Source organism: Xyrauchen texanus, chromosome 18 (assembly GCF_025860055.1).
Source record: "Xyrauchen texanus isolate HMW12.3.18 chromosome 18, RBS_HiC_50CHRs, whole genome shotgun sequence".
Taxonomy (NCBI): Eukaryota; Metazoa; Chordata; class Actinopteri; order Cypriniformes; family Catostomidae; genus Xyrauchen; species Xyrauchen texanus.
The window spans coordinates 9736056-9755230 of NC_068293.1; the positions used below are offsets into that span (position 1 = coordinate 9736056).

General features: G+C 44.6%; 1 pseudogene; it reads right to left on the reverse strand.

Moving 5' to 3' along the window:
• LOC127658655 (epithelial-stromal interaction protein 1-like) overlaps nt 1-18271 on the reverse strand; it is a 30461-nt pseudogene extending 12190 nt beyond the window's left edge.
• Nucleotides 18272-19175: the final 904 nt, after the last annotated feature.

The window sequence follows — 19175 nt, forward strand, 5'->3', positions numbered from 1 at the left end:
CTCAGGGGAGGATCTATGATAATAGGGTGGAGTCTGTCACCAGTCACGGGCGAGGCCAGCTCTAACGTGATGTCACTTTAGAGCAGAAACGAAAACCATTAATTTTGACACACTGTTTTTGATTAATAGAAATAAAAGAAAGAGGAGTGATTGGACTTTTAACTTTGTAGGGTGGTTGTTTGTGTACACAGACCGCTGACTCACATTTATGTACAAACACCATGTAAAAGTGAATTTTGCACAATAGGTCCCCTTTAAAATAAACATAAACAAACATGCAGTGCGGCCGCATGCGTCTCTCTCTCGGCTGCCCCTTGTCTCACTCTCCCGCTGATCAGCTGATTCAGCGCAGGCTGTGCTCCATCACTGCCCTGCCACGCCCTCCTCCTCGTCACAACATCCTATGACATAGAACATTTTAACGAAGAGCATATGCTAGGCTGAGTTAGTTATTTTTCTTGGTAAAGCCCAGACATTTAGCTCTGCTGTTGTTGTGAACCGAAAGTGGAGGTAATGTTCATAAGTTCAGGCCATGTGTTTTACTTCCTTTATTATCTACCTTTCTCCTCTGGTCCTCTTTGTTCTTCAGCAGAGCTGCGTTCTCCTCCTCTCATCTGGATTCTCTGTCCTCATGACATTGAGCCTGAGAAGAGACAGTGGCCACACTGTGATGAAACTGTATTGCAGTGGTTCTCAACTGGTTGTGATTAAAATTTTACTTTCAACATCAAGTGCTGACCCAACGCAGTACCAAAATTGTGGTGATCATACAAAATTGTTCTGGGTACAATTAAACTAAAATCATGTAAACATATATCATTTTTACTTGTTGTGGTTATACCTTTTGAAATAGTGTGCATTTTAACATTTTTGAACTGGTCCTATTCACTTTTATTGTATTGTAAGTGGCTTACTGTAAAGACCCGTTCAAACCAAGAATGATAACTTTAACGTTAACCGATAAAAATCGTTCTAACTGTAAGCGAATAGCAGAGTCCACACCACAACTACAGTATAACTATAATGATACTGAGGAACGATATCATTGGGATCACTTTCAGAGGGACTTTTTTCCAGCTGATGAAAGATAAAAACATTGACAGCCAATCAAAATGAATCCAACTTAAGGGCTCGAACTGCAATGTGTACTCAAAATTACACACACGAATGAAATGGAAACTTCTGCCCAAGAACTGGCAATGTTTTTTCTGCATTTTCTTCAGTAGTAACATAAATGAATGAAAGGAATTAAGGCATAAATTTACCTCAGGTATCCAGAGCTAATGTCGACAACATTGTCTTGTCTCTTTTGAAGTTGCATACGTCTGTTCATCCAAATCCATTTTCTTGACTGTGTACATAACTGCAGCGCGCTCTTAGAATAAGCAGGACGTTATCGTCCCTTGGTGTGGATGCATATATAATTATCATTACAGTTATCCTTACGTTAAAGTAAATCATTGGAATTTATTGATTTATTTATTCAATAATTTACCACACAAAACACATTGTGGTCAGCAGAAACCATATTTATCTTGCAAGAGAACCTATATTTAATGTGTTCAGGGTTTTATTGTTGTGTACTTTTGGTTTTGAAGAGGAAGGATTGTTAAAGCAATATCACATGAGCAAGAGTACTGTATGGCCCTATATCAGCAGCTGTACTGATATAGAAACATACAGCAATATTGCGAGAGTGATATTGCTTTTAAACAACAGTTCAATGAACAAGTAAATAAATCTAAACACTCTCTTAAAATGCACTTGAGCTTGGAGCTACTTTCTATCGATCAGGATCTGCAATTGCTAGTTCAAAAGATGCGCCAAAGCTTCCGTTAGGAATACAAAAACATCACTTTAGAACTAGTAACGATGTCTTGGGCTGTTTCTAACAAGTTATTAGAGAAACAAGGATGTGTGTGTGTGTTTCAGAGAGAGTGTGTGAGAGAGAGAGAGAGAGAGAGCGATTGACCATGTGCGATTACCTGGGTCTGGCACAACTCCCGAGCACTAATGAACAATAAAACTATAGCTGTTTAAAGGGGTGGTTCACCCAAAAATGAAAATTCTCTTATCATTTACTAACCACATGCCATCCCAGATGTGTATGACTTTCTTTCTTCTGAAGAAAACAAACAAAGATGTTTAGAAAAACAGTAATACATGTGACTCTGGTGTTTAAATCCATATATTCAGAAGCAATATTATAGGTGCGGGTAGGCTTGAGAATCGGTTCCAGGTTCCGGTTTGGAACCGGTTCCAAACTTTCCGATCCATCGGAATCGTACACGTCCACACGTGAACGATTCCACTAACGATTCCTAATGTTCCGTTCCATCCATTCCCGCGTCGCGGCATGACGTCGGTCACAGTATGCGACTGGATCCATTCCCGCGTCGCGGCATGACGTTACAGTATGCGACTGGATTTTTAAATCCCCCAAAAGCGCGATGGCTACGAGACGTAAACGATCGAGAGTGTGGCTTAATTTTACAAAAAAAGACGATCAGCAATATTCAGAGTGTAATCTTTGCAAAGCGGTTCTCGCTTGTAAGGGGGGGAGCACAACAAATATGCTCAAACACTTAAATAACATACATGGCATTAAATACCAGGAGTGCACTATATTTGACAGCCTGCGCTCCACAAACAATGGTAGGTAGGCTTATAAGTTATATCAAAACATTAATTCTAGATAAGTAACCAATGATCTTTTCTAACTAAATAGTCAAATTATGTGCAAATATTCACTCGTTTAATTCATTGTAGATGGTGACAGTGACAGACAGCCTGGTGAGAGTAGCGAGAGAGAGACCCCTTTCACGCTAGCTGCTCAGGGAGCCAAGATGACAGAGGAAAGGGTGAACGAATGTCATCGCAAGGTTGTGAGGTTCGTTGTGAAAGGTTTGCACCCTTTCATGACAGTAGAGCAGGTCGAATTTCAGTAGGTGGGAGAAATGCTTACAATATTGTTATCAAGTAGTCTGTACGGGTGACCAGTACGTCCTGAAAAAAATCGGTTTAGCACACACGAGTCGACTAAGTGTGATTACGATACAAAACTTTGTTTTAGAAATGTTTACTTTTTTTTTTAGAAATTTCAATGCATTCAACTTCTGTATTGATATTGCACACTTGGTTTTCATTCTCTAAAACCACTTTAAATTAGACATTCAAAGCCAACAACTCTCAAAGCCACCCTGTAAGTGTTCAGAAAATGGTACAGGAATCGATATGGGAATCGATAAGGAATCGCATCGATAAGCAGACTCGACAATGGCATCGATATCGATAATTTCTTAACGATGCCCATCCCTAGGTGCGGGTGAGAAACAGATAAAAATGTAAGTCTTTTTTTTTACTCAAAATCTCCACTTTCACTTTCAGATGTGTAAGTGAAACTAAACAGGCACCACATGTGACTTTCAGATGTAAAAGGGAAAGTGGAGATGTGGAGACTTATGGAGTCCAATGGGGTCTTATGGATTACTTCTATGTTCCCTTTATGTGATTTTTGGAGCTACAAAGGTCTGATCACCATTCACTTGCATTGTATGGACCTGCAGAGCTGAGATTTTCTTCGAAAAATCTTTGTTTGTGTTCTTCAGAAGAAAGAAAGTCATACACATCTTGGATGGCATGACTGCGAGTAAATGATGAGAGAATTCAAATTTTTGGGTGAACTATCTCTTTATCTCTATTCCTCAGCTATATTGTTAGTCAGCTTGCTGAAGGTAATGTAATATTGGTCAAATACATACTATTTCTAAAAATAGCCGTCTGAGCGGGGTCCACCCTAAGTATTTTGCGGAAGCTGGTTCGTTCTCTCCTCCACCTTATTGAAAGTTTACATCTCCTCCCAATGAGGTAACTCTGTTAAAAGGTAAGCACCTTTAGTATGTTTGATTACTATGTCTGTTGTGTCTAAGCTATTGCAAGCCTTTAATGCTGAAGCTGTTAAGTTTAACTGTATTTCCCCTTCTGTCGCTCTCTCCACGTTGTGTCAGAGAAGCGACACTACGGGTCTCTCTTGAGCGCCGATATTCACCTCTGAACTATGAAAAAAGGCCAATGAGAGTTGGCAACCAGTATTTGCATGTCCCGCCCCCAGACATACGGGTATTTAAGCGGCGCAAATACGGGAGTTCATTCAGAAAATTTCTTCAGAGCCGATGGTCGTGTCTGCAACTGCTGCGTGTACACACCGAGTTCCTGCTATCCTCTGCTGCATGCTGTTGGATCTTATGGCGCACAACAGCGGCTTTCTCCTGTTTGCACGGCTGTGCATTTCCTGCCCCTGAGCGCTTCGACAGTGCAGAATATTAAAGATCTCTTTCGAGTTATTTTTTCTTAAAAGAGTGATTTTATTTTAAAAGAGTAATTTCCTCTAAAAGAGCAAAACACAGTGGCATTGAACGTCCTTTTAAGGACGTGTCTTTTTCAAGATGCCCTTCTGCCCCTGTGTTGTTCCTGGATGCGGTACAGTACTCTCCGCTTCCGACGGCCACAGGCGTTGTCTCGTGTGTCTGGGCAGCGATCACACCGAGGCTGCGTTTGTGGATGGTTCATGTTCTCATTGCGAGAACATGACCATGACAACGTTGCAGTCGCGGCTTGCTTACAACCGTAAGCAAGCCACTCCAGCCGCCCCCCCGTGTTGCTCCTTCTTCCCACGGGATTGAGGACGATGCGGCTGGCGATGGAGGCGATTCGGGGATGGCAGCGGGTGCAGCTCCGCCGGGTACGCCCCCTCGGACCACCCGCGCCCCGACACGCTCATTGACTCCCGTCCCCGCTCAAGGTGACGGCGACTCACCTCACAGCCAGTCTGCCTACCCTCTTGCGATGGAAGCAGACGAGTTCGCCGCGACATCGGAGGGCGTGGGATCTGACGCCGAGGACTCCTCTGGGCTGCCTCCTTCGGGCTTGCATGTCCAGGAAGAGGCCGACGTGCAGATGTCCGATATGCTTTCCTGGGCAGCCAACAGTGTGGGCTTGGATTGGAACCCTCCATCCTCCCCACAGCCATCACGGCTAGACGACTGGTTCTTGGGTGCTGGGCGCCGCTCACAGCTTCGTGGAGAGCACCCCTCTCCACTCGTCGCACCGCCACCTGCTCATCCGCCCTCGCCACCCTCGACGGCGGAACGCGCCACGGATACACGCCGATCCCCCAGGTGGATAGAGCTGTTGCGCTCCATCTATGCCCCGGAAGCACTACCACCTGGCGGGGTCGCCCTGTACTCCCTTCCCGGTCCTGTAGAGCAACATCCTCGCTCACCACAAAGGCCTACAGCGCAGGAACTGTGCTCAGCGACCGACCTCGCCCTAAGAGCAATGAAGGTCACAGCGCAGGCGCTCGGGCAGGCGATGGCCACACTGGTGGTCCAGGAACGTCAGCAATGGCTGAATTTGGTTGAGATGCGTGAAACCGACAAGACTCGCTTTCTCAACGCCCCTGTCTCCCAGTTCGGCCTCTTCGGCGACACCGTTGAGGACTTTTCCCAGCAGTTCTCCCTGGTGAAGAAGCAGACGGAGGCCATCTCGCACATCATGCCTCGCCGCAAGCCTGCCGCCACGGCCCAGGCTCCATCTGCTTGCCGAGGGCATCCTGCCACGGCCACAAGACCTTCTGCTCCGCCTCAACCCGGGCCCAGCTCTCAGCCCCGGCGTTGAGCAAACCGCGGGAAGCGTACGCCCCCTGTCTCCGTACGCCGGAAGGCTCCCAGGCGCTCCTGAGACACTGGACCCAGAGTGCGAGAAGTTAGCTCCGGAGGTGGTAAGACCGCTCCGTCCCCCGGTGGAGGGCCAGGAGGAGAATCTTTTGTTTTTTCATTTGCCGCACCCCTCAACAGGGGCTGCGGTACCCAAATTCTCAATAAAAGAGCTATTTCCTTTACCTCTGGGTCACATGGCCCGCAAATGCCGTTCTCACGGCAATCTGCTTTCAGGCCTCAACAGTCACGGCTCCCTGGATGCGGTGCACCCGCCCTCAGCCCCACGACTGTTCCCCGTCGGGCTGGTTCAGACGAGTCCAGAGGAAGCCAACGTCGTACCTCCTCCTCAGTCACGAACCCGCCCTCTGCCAGGTGCGTGGAGCAAGGTAAGTGCTTTGAGTTTGTTCTCAGCACCAGAGCGTCAGGGTGCCACATTGCTCCCCAACGCCGCGTTACCTGTTCCGCACCGCTGCGAAGCCCCGCTGGGTACGTCCAAAAAACCCGTCTCCATGGTGCCCCTTGCACGGTGCTTAGAGGCGTGGCTTTCACTGCCCAACCCATTGCGATGGCTGCACCGGACCATTCGACTCGGTTACGCAATTCAGTTTGCCAGGCCTCCACCCCCCTTCGTGGGCGTTTGTTTCTCCGCATTACACAACAGACACGTTCAGTCCATGCGCGAAGAAATCGCCTCCCTTTTGATCAAGGACGCGATAGAGCCTGTCCCTCCAACCGAAACGAAGAAGGGTTTCTACAGCCCTTCGTTGTACCCAAGAAAGGCGGCGGCTTACGACCGATCTTGGACCTGCGAGTTTTCAATCGGACCTTGTCCAAACTCCCGTTCAAAATGCTCACCCAGAAGCAAATCCTATCTGGCGTCCGGCATCTAGATTGGTTCGCAGCGGTAGACCTGAAGGACGCGTACTTTCACGTCTTGATTGTCCCTCGACACTGACCCTTTCTGCGGTCCGCGTTCGACGGCCAGGCGTATCAGTACAAAGTCCTCCCCTTCGGCCTGTCTCTGTCCCCTCGCGTCTTCACGAAGGTCGCAGAGGCGGCTTTGGCCACGCTCCGAGGAGCGGGCATACGCATACTCAATTACCTCGACGATTGGTTCATTCTGGCCCCCTCGAAGGAATTACTATGCACACACAGAGACCAGGTGCTCAAACACCTTGGCCGTTTAGGGTTTCAGGTCAGCTGGGAAAAGAGCAAGCTCACCCCGGTCCAGAGCATCTCTTTTCTCAGTTTGGAGTTAGACTCAGTCTCAATGACAGCACGGCACTCCAACGAGCGTGCTCAGTCAGTGCTGGAATGCCTCGCTTCTTTCAAGCCAGGCGCCGTGGTCCCTTTAAAACGTTTCCAACAGCTCCTGGGGCATATGGCATCCTCTGCGGCGGTCGCGCAGCTGGGGTTGATGCATATGAGACCACTTCAGCACTGGCTCAAGACTCGAGTCCCGAGACGAGCATGGTGCTGCGGCATGCACGAGGTGAAAGTTACCACTGCCTGCCGCCAAGCCTTCAGACCCTGGACAGACCTCCACTTTCTAAGGGCAGGAGTACCCTTGCAGCAGGTGTCCTGACGTGTTCTGGTTACGACCGACGCCTCCAAACTGGGTTGGGGTGCCGTGTGCAACGGGCGTGCAGCCGCAGGCCAGTGGAACCGAGGCCCGCTGCGCTGGCACATCAACTGCCTAGAGCTGCTGGCTGTTTCTCTTGCCCTGAAGAAGTTTCTTCCGTTAATTCGTGGCAAGCATGTCCTAGTCAGGACATGCTTGCCACGTTTACATAAACCGCCAAGGCGGAGTACGCTCCCTCCACATGTCACAGCTCGCCCGTCGTCTCCTCCTTTGGAGACAGCAGCGACTCAAGTCGCTGCGCGCCACTCACATCCCTGGCAACCTCAATATGATAGCGGATGCGCTGTCAAGACAAAACTTGCCCGGCGGAGAGTAGAGGCTCCACCCCCAGTCGGTTCAGCTGATTTGGGACAGGTTCGGCAAGGCCCAGGTAGACCTGTTTGCCTCCCAGGAAACCTCCCACTGCCCACTCTGGTATGCCCTCACAGAGGCCCCCCTTGGGACAGATGCTCTGTCCCCAGGTTCAGCTGGCCCACGTGGCTGCACAAGTACGCTTTTCCCCCAGTGAGCCTTCTTGCACAGGTGCTATGCAAGGTCAGGGAGGACGAGGAGCAAGTCACTCTGGTGGCCCCCTACTGGCCCAACCGGACGTGGTTCTCCGATCTCACGCTCCTCATGACAGCCCCTCCCTGTCGAATTCCCCTGAGGAAGGACCTTCTTTCTCAGGGACAGGGCATGCTCTGGCATCCACACCCAGACCTCTGGAATCTCCACGTCTGGCCCCTGGACGGGACGCGGAAGATCTAGCCGGCCTACCTTCGGCCATCATAGACACTATTAACCAAGCCAGAGCCCCTTCGACCAGGCAACTTTACGCCTTAAAATGGCGTCTGTTCGCAGACTGGTGTTCTTCCCGAGCCGAAGACCCACAGAAGTGCGCAGTTAGGTCAGTGCTCGTGTTCCTACAGGAGAGGCTGGAGAGGAGGCTGACCCCCTCGACCCTCAAGGTGTATGTCAGACCCAGGAGGCAGACCCAGTCCTTTCACTGCTGTGTCCAGTACGTGCTTTACGTATTTATCTGGATCGCACACAGAGCACTAGACGCTCTGAGCAGCTCTTCGTATGCTTTGGGGGACAGCAGAAAGGGAACGCTGTCTCCAAGCAGAGACTCGCCCACTGGGTTGTCGACGCCATTTCCCTGGCTTATCACACCCAGGCCGTGCCCCCCCCCTTGCGGGTCCGAGCTCACTCCACCAGGAGTGTTGCGTCCTCATGGGCACTGGCTAGGGGCACTGCCCTAGCAGACATCTGTAGAGCAGCGGGCTGGGCAACACCTAACACTTTTGCGAGATTCTATAATCTCCGAGTTTATAGAAGTCCCGTGTTTTCTCAGGTCCGAGCCCGTAGAACTCGGTAGCACGCTGACGGTCTGACCGGGTGAACCGCTTCCCTAACCAAGGGAAAACAGTGCGCCTTCGTTCCCAGGAGATCCCATGTTTGGGACACTGGTTGATTCCTCCCTAGCCCTCGTGGGTCACAGTTCAGCGGAGGAACTCGCCGACCCAAGCCACTGCGGGTACCGCAAGCTACCCTGTACTGGTATAGGTGCTCCACAGGTAAGGCCTCCTGTTCAGACTCCCCCTGTGTGTAATGCCACGGTACTGTCCCCTCTCGAGCGGACCCCCCTTTCCCTTAGGCAGTCACAGCTGCCTCGGTCGCCGTGTTGTATGCTTCCCCCTCTACGAGGCTGGATCTACCACCGCACCAACTTTTCCACTTAGGCCCTAAGCAGGCCTCTGATGTGTTTGCCACTAAAATTTGCCTCCCCTCCCGGGTAGGCGTGGCCTCTGCAGGGTCTTCTCCACCCTGAATAAGGGCTAAGACCCCCTTCCCTCAATGCGTGTAAGGGCCCCGGCCGTAGTTGCTCTATGCGAGAAACATAGAGAGAAAAGAGGCCCAGCCAGGCTGGCCCGTTCCCATGTTGGCGGCCATCACCTTGTTCCCCCCTCCAGGGTAACGATAAGGAGTCTGATGGCTTAAATGGGGCATTGGGGAAGGGTACGTGCAGCCTGATGCAGTTGGTCGTTTTGCACGTAGGTATACCTGCTCGCTCCTGCATCAGCAGTTCACGTACACGGCTCAGCGCATGGCACTTTATAAGTGGACCCCTAGTGTCGCTTCTCTGACACAACGTGGAGAGAGCGACAGAAGGGGAACGTCTAGGTTACGTATGTAACCTCCGTTCCCCGATGGAGGGAAGGAGACGTTGTGTCTCCCCTGCCACGTCGCTGAGCTGAGCCACTGTTGTAGCCGGACCATTTCCAGCTCCTCAGAAATATCCTGAATGAACTCCCGTATTTGCGCCGCTTAAATACCCGTATGTCCGGGGGCGGGACATGCAAATACTGGTTGCCAACTCTCATTGGCCTTTTTTCATAGTTCAGAGCTGAATATCGGTGCTCAAGAGAGACCCCTAGTGTCGCTTCTCTGACACAACGTCTCGTTCCCTCCATCGGGGAACGGAGGTTACATACGTAACCTAGACGTTCCCAGCTATAGTGTAGTAGTAATTTAAGCAATCATGGAGTGAGAGATAATGCCAATGACTTGAAAGAATCCCACTTGCTGACTCAACAAACATCAACCAAACTCTTTCATAACAAATACAATTTTTCTTTTGTCTCCATCTGCTGGCTAAAATCTTTAATGTGACAGGTAAGAATAAAAAAACTAATTTACATTTATGCATTTGGCAGACACTTTTATCCAAAGCAACATACAGTGCAATTATTACAGGGACAATCCCCCCAGAGCAACCTGGAGTTAAGTGCCTTGCTCAAGGGCACAATGGTGGTGGCCATGGGGTTCAAACCAGTGACCTTCTGATTAACAGCCCTGTGCTTTAGCCACTACGCCACCACCACTAATTTACACATATGCACTGGTCTTACACTTTAGTTTAGAATGCCACAAACAAAACTGAAGTGATGCAAACAGTAAAGAGTCAGAGATCTGCTGTTCAGAGGCATCAGCAGTCTTAGAACATCTCTTGTCCAATCACATTCGTGGACTGGAACTAACTTTTGTATAACAAGCAGCATTGCAACATTCCATCTTGGTTTCTGTTTATACTGGCATCTGCCAAATTTGGCTGAAAGCTTCTACCAAGTGACAGATGAATTTGTGCCAAAATACTGTAGAGTTTGATTGGCAGCAGAGATATTGATGTCAACATTAAAAGATATGGTAAGAAATTTCCCCTCCCTTTTTAACAGTTAATAAGTTTATTTCCTTTTCTGTCCTAACTGTGCATGATTATATGGTTAGTTGCACTTTATTATTTGCATTTAGTATTGTATTTACCCCTGTTTTACATAAAACCTACAGTATAATAACAGACCTACAACCCATTTTTGGGTCAAGACAAACCCACCAGTGGAGAACCAATTCTGTTTTGGAACCCAGCCATTGTCGTTACAGTTCTAGCCTCACTGAGGGTGAGCCCACCACACACTTCAGCAAAAAAAATATAAAAAAATAAAATTACCTCTGAAATGGGTGTTAGATGTACTTTAGTGGTGTTACTCTGAGATTCTCTTGGTACTGTATAGAAACACAATGTAAGGAGGGGCGAGATGAGATCCTTTGTGTGTTTGGTCAGAAGGCCCGGGGACAGCATGCAGGGGCTGCTCTGTTTGGAATGGCCAGAGAGTAAGCGGAATAGGTGGGACGACCTGGGCCTGGCATCCTGGGAAGCCAATACAAAGGATCCTTTGGACAAACAGAGGATATACAGGAGATTAATTTGTCTTGTGGAAGCATCACTGAAAGGATAACAATTCTCGGTGGCCACAAAACCACATCAAGAACCCATCTTTCCACAAACACTTTGATCGGTGGGCCTATGACATTTAGGTTGGAGCGTTTCGTTACTTGGCCTGGAGGCCCTCCAGCCACTTAAGTCAATACACCCAAGGAAAAGCACAATCAAACAGCCTCCTCTCCCAGTAAGCTGGAAGAACTGGTGCTCTAAACAATAATGCAGTTGCTTAAGCTGTACTCCAGCACAGCCCTGCAGTCTTAATGAATGATCTGTCTATTAGAGGGATTTTCCCAGTAAGTCATCCAGAAGGAAGTCCTTGGGTTCTGCATGACTGAAAGTCTCGAACAGGGAACAATTGGTGAACCAACTTAGAAAGCCAGACAAAAAAAAATTCAATGATTGACAGTGGACAATGCAGTTTTAACACTCAATTGTCACTATTAGTGAGTGAGGCAGCCCTCAAACTTCTCACGGTCAGCCTAGTCTCCAGTCTGCAGCATTACCACAAGTCAGGGGATGAAAGTAACCAGGGCTAAGGGCAAATTGCCAAAAGAAAAAAAAATCTAACATAAGCTATTTTTCTGAATAGTCTAAGCCTAAGTGCCTCTGCAGACACTTCAGCACAGTCCCTTAATCAGGAAGTCTCTTACTTGTCTACTTGAATGGGGAAAGGCTGAAATCTCCAAAACAGATGGCCAAGATCATGACCAAATAACAAATCAGTAATACAATCTGACAACAACGCTTCATTTTATGTGCAAATTTTTTTTTATTATTATTTTTATATATTTTATTTAGCTCTGATCATGCTATACTGTAAATGCAAATGATCAGGCTGGTCCAGCTAAAGCACACATGCGTTCTCGATTAAAACTGACCAGGCCATGTCACAATAACAATCAATAATGTAACAATAAAAATCAATAATGTGAACTGTTTTCTTCCATTCTTACAGCCGCCATATTCAGCATTAAGATTTCTCCTATTTATAAATATCCCTTCCTATACAGTGTCTGACTGTATAGAACAATAGCTGAAATGTATCAGTAATTTATTTACTGTATGAGTGTTGTTGAATGTGTAGCTATGTACTGTTTTTTTTTAATTATAAAATCTAAATCATCTCCAACAACTCCCCACCACTTCAAAATCTTTTAATCTATTCTAGCCGAGAGTTTTCTGTGCTATTATAGCTTGCATATTTTTACATCTACTTTTATTTTATTTGATCTTTGACCAGGAATAATTACTCCAATTGAGAATTTGGTTCAGTTAATTGAATTATTCATGCCACAAATGGGTGACATGCTGTGTTTTTAATGTGGTTTAGAAAATCAATTCTTGGGGGCACATATTACCCCAAAAGTACCAAATTAATTTCCAAAACTTCCACCAGCCAACTAAGGCATAAACAAGGAAAGAAAAGCAACCAAAATATATACTGTACGATTAGTGATTTTTCAATCAGACTTTCCTGAAAAGATGAAAAGCAATAATGGCAAAACCTAAAAGCACAGCATGATAAATATCTGTTTTGGCAACCACAACAGCATACTGATGCATACCAAAGTTGCTTAAAATTCAAGTGAAATCCTGCAGGCAAAATGTTAATTAAAACCTATAAACACATCCTGTTAGATCGCTTGTGTCATAGACTGAGACTCTGGCTTCTTTCCAGGTACTTTCACTCAAACAATACAGGTTATTCCACACCAGCATTCTCAAAGACCCCTCTGTGCTCTCTGAGAGGCGTAGTTGCTGTGAACCCTGGGAAGTCCCCTAAACTCTGCTTGCCTCGCCATTCAGAAGCAACGCTCATGTCTTCGCACTGGCTGCCCGTGAAGACAAAGGCTGTGCAGTAGGTTTACGACTGAGAAAGCTCCATCATGGAGTCAGATAGCCCTCTCTGGTGTGAGGGTAATGAGGAGATAATTGGGGGAGGACCGAGCCTGGCAGTAGGCCGACTCTGTGCTGCAGTCAAATGTGCCATGTTGATGACAGCTCCAGAGTGAGGCCTGTTTGCTTTGAAAACATGTGTCAAAGACAGATCAATTGGTGTGAATTATTCCAGTTCCTTGGGCTCTAACCTCAGTGCCACAGCTATGCAGAAAAGACTTGAACTCAGGCTCATAGAGCACTCAGTGGATTCTTTGGCCGCTGTCTTACCCAGGATGATGCTTGTGTGGATTTGCTTGCTGCCATGGAAACTGTCCTGCTGGACCTCTCAATTATTTAAAGAAACTCCACAGTCATCCTGCAAGAGGAATTGTAATTATAAACGGATAATTTAACCAAAACTGAAAATTCTTTCATCATTAACTCACCAAGGCATTGTTCCAAACCTATATGACTAACCTATATATATTTTCTACCATGGAACACAAAAAGAGATGTTAGCCAGAACGTCACAGTCACAATTCACTTTAATTGTATGTAAAAAAGAACAACATCAACATTCTTCAGAATGTATCTTCTTGTGCTCCATGGAATAAATGCAGGTTTGAAATGACATGAGTGAATAAATGATGATTTCTTTTTTTTGGGGGAAATCTCACCTTAAAGAAACTTTTATGACTTTTAATCCATGTCTATGAGCTTTAAAGCCATCTGTATGTAAATGTACTCCTAAATAAATGCATCTGGGAACACTGACCAAAATATTGATGACTAATCTTGCACTACAGAGATTTCTGTCCAATCAAATGCCCTCTAGAATGAAAATGTCCCTCCCCCTAATACCAGGGGTGAAATTAGGACAGAACAGAAAAGAGGATTCCTTGCATTTGTTTTAAATCATCTCTTGATAAGAACTACAGACATATGCCACTCTCTTTAGTTCCCATGATTTCTACTAAACTTAGGCCAAAAGGCAAACCTGTGCCTCCAGGTCTGTTGCTTTTTTTGGATAAATGCCAGCGACACCTAACAACCAACTTCCTCATATACTATACTTCCTCAAAATGAAGCACACATTTGGCATGGTGTAGGGTAAAGAATGTGGACGTACATTTTGCTGATCATGTAGGTACAGCTCTTGTCTCTTCTCCTCTTATTGCCTTCTCTTCATCTCGAGTTTATTGGCCTGCAATGCAAATTCATAGTGTTCATGTTCTTGTCCTATTGCTGTGTCCATTTCCCTGATTCTCTTAAAGTAGCCTAACAAAACGCCCTTTTAATATTTTTCATTTCCAGTATTTCAAGCTAATCTACAATCCTGAGATCCCTATTGTTAACCATTATTACTACGAGAACAGCAAAGCAATGACCGGAGCATGTTTTAGCAAATGAACTTTGCTCCCTGTGGCTGCTGGAATAATTAGTCTCATCAATCAAGCAAACCTAAGTGCAGCAGCATTGAAGTTTGAGCTCTGATTTCTCATTGAATTGCGTAACAGTTGATGACTTGTATGTGCCAGTTGCCTGCAGTGACATCTGGAGTTATAAAGTTTGAATTACAAAGGCTTCATAAAAAAGGAAAGCAGTGAATGAAAACACAACCCAGATGACCATGTTTTGCTTTTGAAGGAGAGTAAGGTATTATCCTTCAGACATGCAGTAAAACGTCAAAAATGCAAACAAACTCTTGGGTTACAAACGTCTTAACTGAGGATTCCCACATCTTTTGAGCAATTAATTTCCATGACTTTTCAATGACTTTTCTGTCATCCGTAATTACAGAAAGAGGAAAATAATTTTCTTAATCAGTATGTTAGTCTTGCTTTTCAGTAAAAATATCAAAACATCCTTTAAACAAGATTAAATGGTTTTCAACGAGGTTTCTAATTGTTGACTGTAGTTAAAGGGTTCATTAACCCAAAAATGAAAGTTATCCCATAATTTACTCACCCTCAAGCCATCCTAGGTGTATATGACTTTCTATTTTCAGCCAAACACAATCGGAGTTATATTAAAAAACAGAGGTGTGTAGTGACACGTTACATTTACTCCGTTACATTTACTTGAGTAACTTTTTGGGGGAAAATTTACATTTAGAGTAGGTTTAAAAGTGGGTACTCTTTACTCTCCATCCATCCATCCATCGTCAACCGCTTATCCTGTGTACAGGGTCGCGGGGGGCTGGAGCCTATCCCAGCTAACATTGGGCGAAAGGCGGGGGACACCCTGGACAGGTCGCCAGTCCATCGCAGACTCTTTACTCTCACTCAAGTAAATTTCTAATTAAATATTTTTACTTTCACTTCTTTACAATGTGCGGCGTTACTGTCATTACATTACTGGGTTTAATTTGAATTAATGTGTAATTTATTGAGAGATTATTGAATGGGACTTTTACGAGAGTGGAAGTTCACAGCTACGTGTGATGAGATACTTTCACAAATTGTCACTCAATCAGAGCTGCAGCGTAAAGCTCTTCAAAGTGAAACACTTTCTTCGCTCCACACAGTGAAAAAATAATAGTTTCGTCATGCTATACCTTAATATAACACCAAGACAAGCGGATATTTCAAGATTAAAGTCACAGGTCCAATTTATGGCAGCACGCTGAGGTAAGTTTTGGCTCTAATTCTAACGCGGGCTTTTCTGTGTAATGAGATTGTCATTTTCAGGGCGATTCTGTAACTGGGTTCTTATGACATCAGTTTTTAAGTGTACATTTTTAAATCAGTGCGGCAATATATCTGCGCTTTGTCCCGCATGACATAAGCAGTATTTATGCATTTACTCCACGCCCTCACGGGGGTACTGGAAACGATAGCAGCTTCTTAAGGAAGATTAACTGTATAAATCCATGTAAACATCCAAGTTTAGTATAAATCACTGCCATTCGCGTGATCGACAACTGGAGTGCGAACAGACAGCATTGAGATGTGCGGGTGCGAGGCGATCGTGGTGACGAGAGTGGCTATGTCCGCAATCGTTCACTCATTCACTAATTCCTATACAGTGAATGGCAGTTAGTGCACTATATCTCAGCAGTAAGTGAACGAAATGAGGGAATTCGGACGAGAGTGTCGGAGCTCTGGGGCTGGTGCAGAAACGTCAGATGTGAAAATTATAAATACTTGGGCCTTACGTGTTATTCTTATAAAGTATTAATACAATAAATATTCATTCTTTTTGACATTTTTAATATATACTGTGTGTTAATATAAAGAGTACACACATTTTAACAAATAAAGAGTACATTTTAAAATGTATCTGTATGTTTTGTCTCTCTATGTGTTATGTTATTTGAATCCAGTAATGATTTGTCAAATAAAACATTGCAGAAGTGAAGCAAGCAGTAATCTCCTAGCTTTGTATGTCTTCCCCGTGGTGGACTGTGTGAAATTAACCGTCATCGAGTGTACTTGAAATTTACACTTGAAATTACAGTGCATTGTGGGTAAGAATGAGAGAACAAAAGTAGGGAACAAGTGGCTCACTCAGAATTCAGACACTCCTACAAAATAGTGAAAACTCTAAATAGTGCACTAAATACTGGATAGGGGGTGGTTTCAGGCACAGCGAGTGTTCCACGATCTGGGTTGGTGCCCTACGTAGGCTGCGTTCTCTGCATTTAGAGAGTGGCGGTACTGCTGTACAGAACTAATGATCTAAATTCTTACAACGCTGAAAACTGAAATTGTGCTCGTCTTCTTCTCACCAGAGCTTACGTCATACTCTGGAACTTGACTCTCTTGTGAACATGTGGATGGCCGTTACTGGAAGCAAGTGATTATAGTTTAAAAAGTTATAAATATGGATATTTGTCTTACAAAATGTGGATATTTGTCTTACAAAATGCATCCCTTCGCTTCAGAAGGCCTTTATTAACCCCCTGGAGCCTTATGGATTACTTTTTTGATGGATAGATGCGCTTTTTTGGGCATCAAAATCTAAGGTACCATTCATTCTGATTATAAAGATTAGAAGATATATTTTTTTTTTTATAACTCAGATTGTGTTTGGTTGAAAGAAGAAAGTCATATACACCTAGGATGGCTTGAGGGGATATGGGATAATTTAAATTTTTAGGTGAACTAACCCTTTAATGCATGAGGTATCATGAAATAAGTTTCAACATTGATTTTTAAAGCATTTATTAATTTGCGTTATTGTTAATTTATCAAAATACTACTGTTGATCATTTGTTCATTTTAGTTTATATATATGTGGCAGGGCAGAGGGCGGGGCCGGGTCGTGATCATACACACCCGGTCCCTTATCAGGCAAATTAAGCCTCAGAGAGGGATAAAGGCCGATGACAGACAGTGGTGCGACGAGAGAGAGATAGTTCGTCGTGTGTGTTTGTCTTTTTTCTTTCTTTCTTTTTCATCTCTCTCTCCTCTCTCTCTCTCACTGCCGCTCTGTGTTGGCCTTTTCCCTCTCGTTTAAATTGTAGTGTTTTTTGGGGGTACTACACTGTTACAGGAAATACCCCCCCATTTTAATTATTTCTGTTTCCATCCCCTTGTCCCTTCCCTCGTCCAGGTAGATGGGGATGACCTGCCGGCAGACTAGGCTTAAATCACGCCCTCCCCCAGGGAAACCAATATAAATAAACTATTATTTATATTGTCAAGCTGGTTCTCGCCTCCTCCTTTCCATTGAATACTTTACAATATAATAAACTAATTCTAATATAGAATTATATACATAGGTTAGCATTAAAGAGGATTAATAAAGCAGTAAAAGTTTTGTTCATCGTTAGATCATGTTAACTATTGCATTACCTTATGTTAACAAATACATCCTTATTGTGTTGTAGATAAATTTATCTGAGATGGAAAATTAGAAGACTTCATCATATTCTGAATTCAGTTTATTCATTTTATTCCACTGGCAAATTTTTTAAGCATAAACCTTTTTATTATTATTATTATTATTATTATTATTATTTATGCTTAAAACTAGAATTAAACTATTTTTACATTTTAAAATTCTCTTATTGTCAAATCTATTTAGTTTCAAAGAGGGGGGGTGGCCAATGAAATATTTTAGAGCTGACCTAGAAAAATATACAATATGTTGACTATACGAATTTCTTGGACTTTTGAACATTTGATTAATTTCCATGACTTTTCCAGGCCTGGAAATCATAAATGTAAAATTCCTTGATTTTTTCTGTTAATATACTTTCTCTCGCTGATTGGCCTTCATCCTCTCATTCTCCTCTTCTTCTGCCTGTCTCTCCATTCTGTCCATTTCCACTTTTCAGAGCTGTAAAGTTATTCATATTTCAGTATGCAACACACCACAGGTATTCAGGAAGTGAACCAGAAACTGCAAACAGGTACTTCTAAACCTTTTTTTCTTAGTTTTGACTGGCATGCTTCCTCCTGCTGCCTCAGTCTAACTTCAGCTAAAGATACTGCACCACCTGTGAGAAAGAATACATTTGCAGGTTATGAACTTCCTTTCTTTTGATTGTGTGTCTGTTTTCTTCATTTTTGTGTGTCTCCATATTACCTAGTCTTTCTGGAGCCAGTTGAATGGGGCCAGGACAATTCTCCTCCTTCCATCTCCTCAGATATTCCTCATCATTCTGAGCAACTGCAGAGACAGGAGAAACATAAATACTTTTCATTCATATATACAAAATGGGGTGACAGTGACCGAAGTTTAGGGGTGGTAACTGGAAGGTAGCTGGTTCAAACCCTGCGAGATACAGACATGTATATAGACTCAGATAATATTGAACTACTTTGACAAAACAACAACAAAAACAAAAAAGTATTCTACAGTCGTTAATAAGCATGTTGAAATTATGCCTGATGGAAACAATTATGGAGGAGAAACATCTGGATCACATGGAGATGGAAAACACAACAACAGTCATGTCATCGCTTACTCCTCTGCAGTTTGGTCCATCTTGATTCATTTTGGTGGTATCCTGCTGTATCCATCAGTACTGTGTGGGCAATGGCACAAATTGACACATTAGGTACATTTGGTTTCAAACTCATCCATGTTGTGAACTTATAAACTTGCATGTCTCATGTGCCAACAATGTCTCAAAACCAAGGTGGGGCAGGAGTAATCCTTTCTTTCGTAAACTCAAAATATACGGTATTTTCAAAAACATCCCTTGGGAACTCCCCCTCTATTT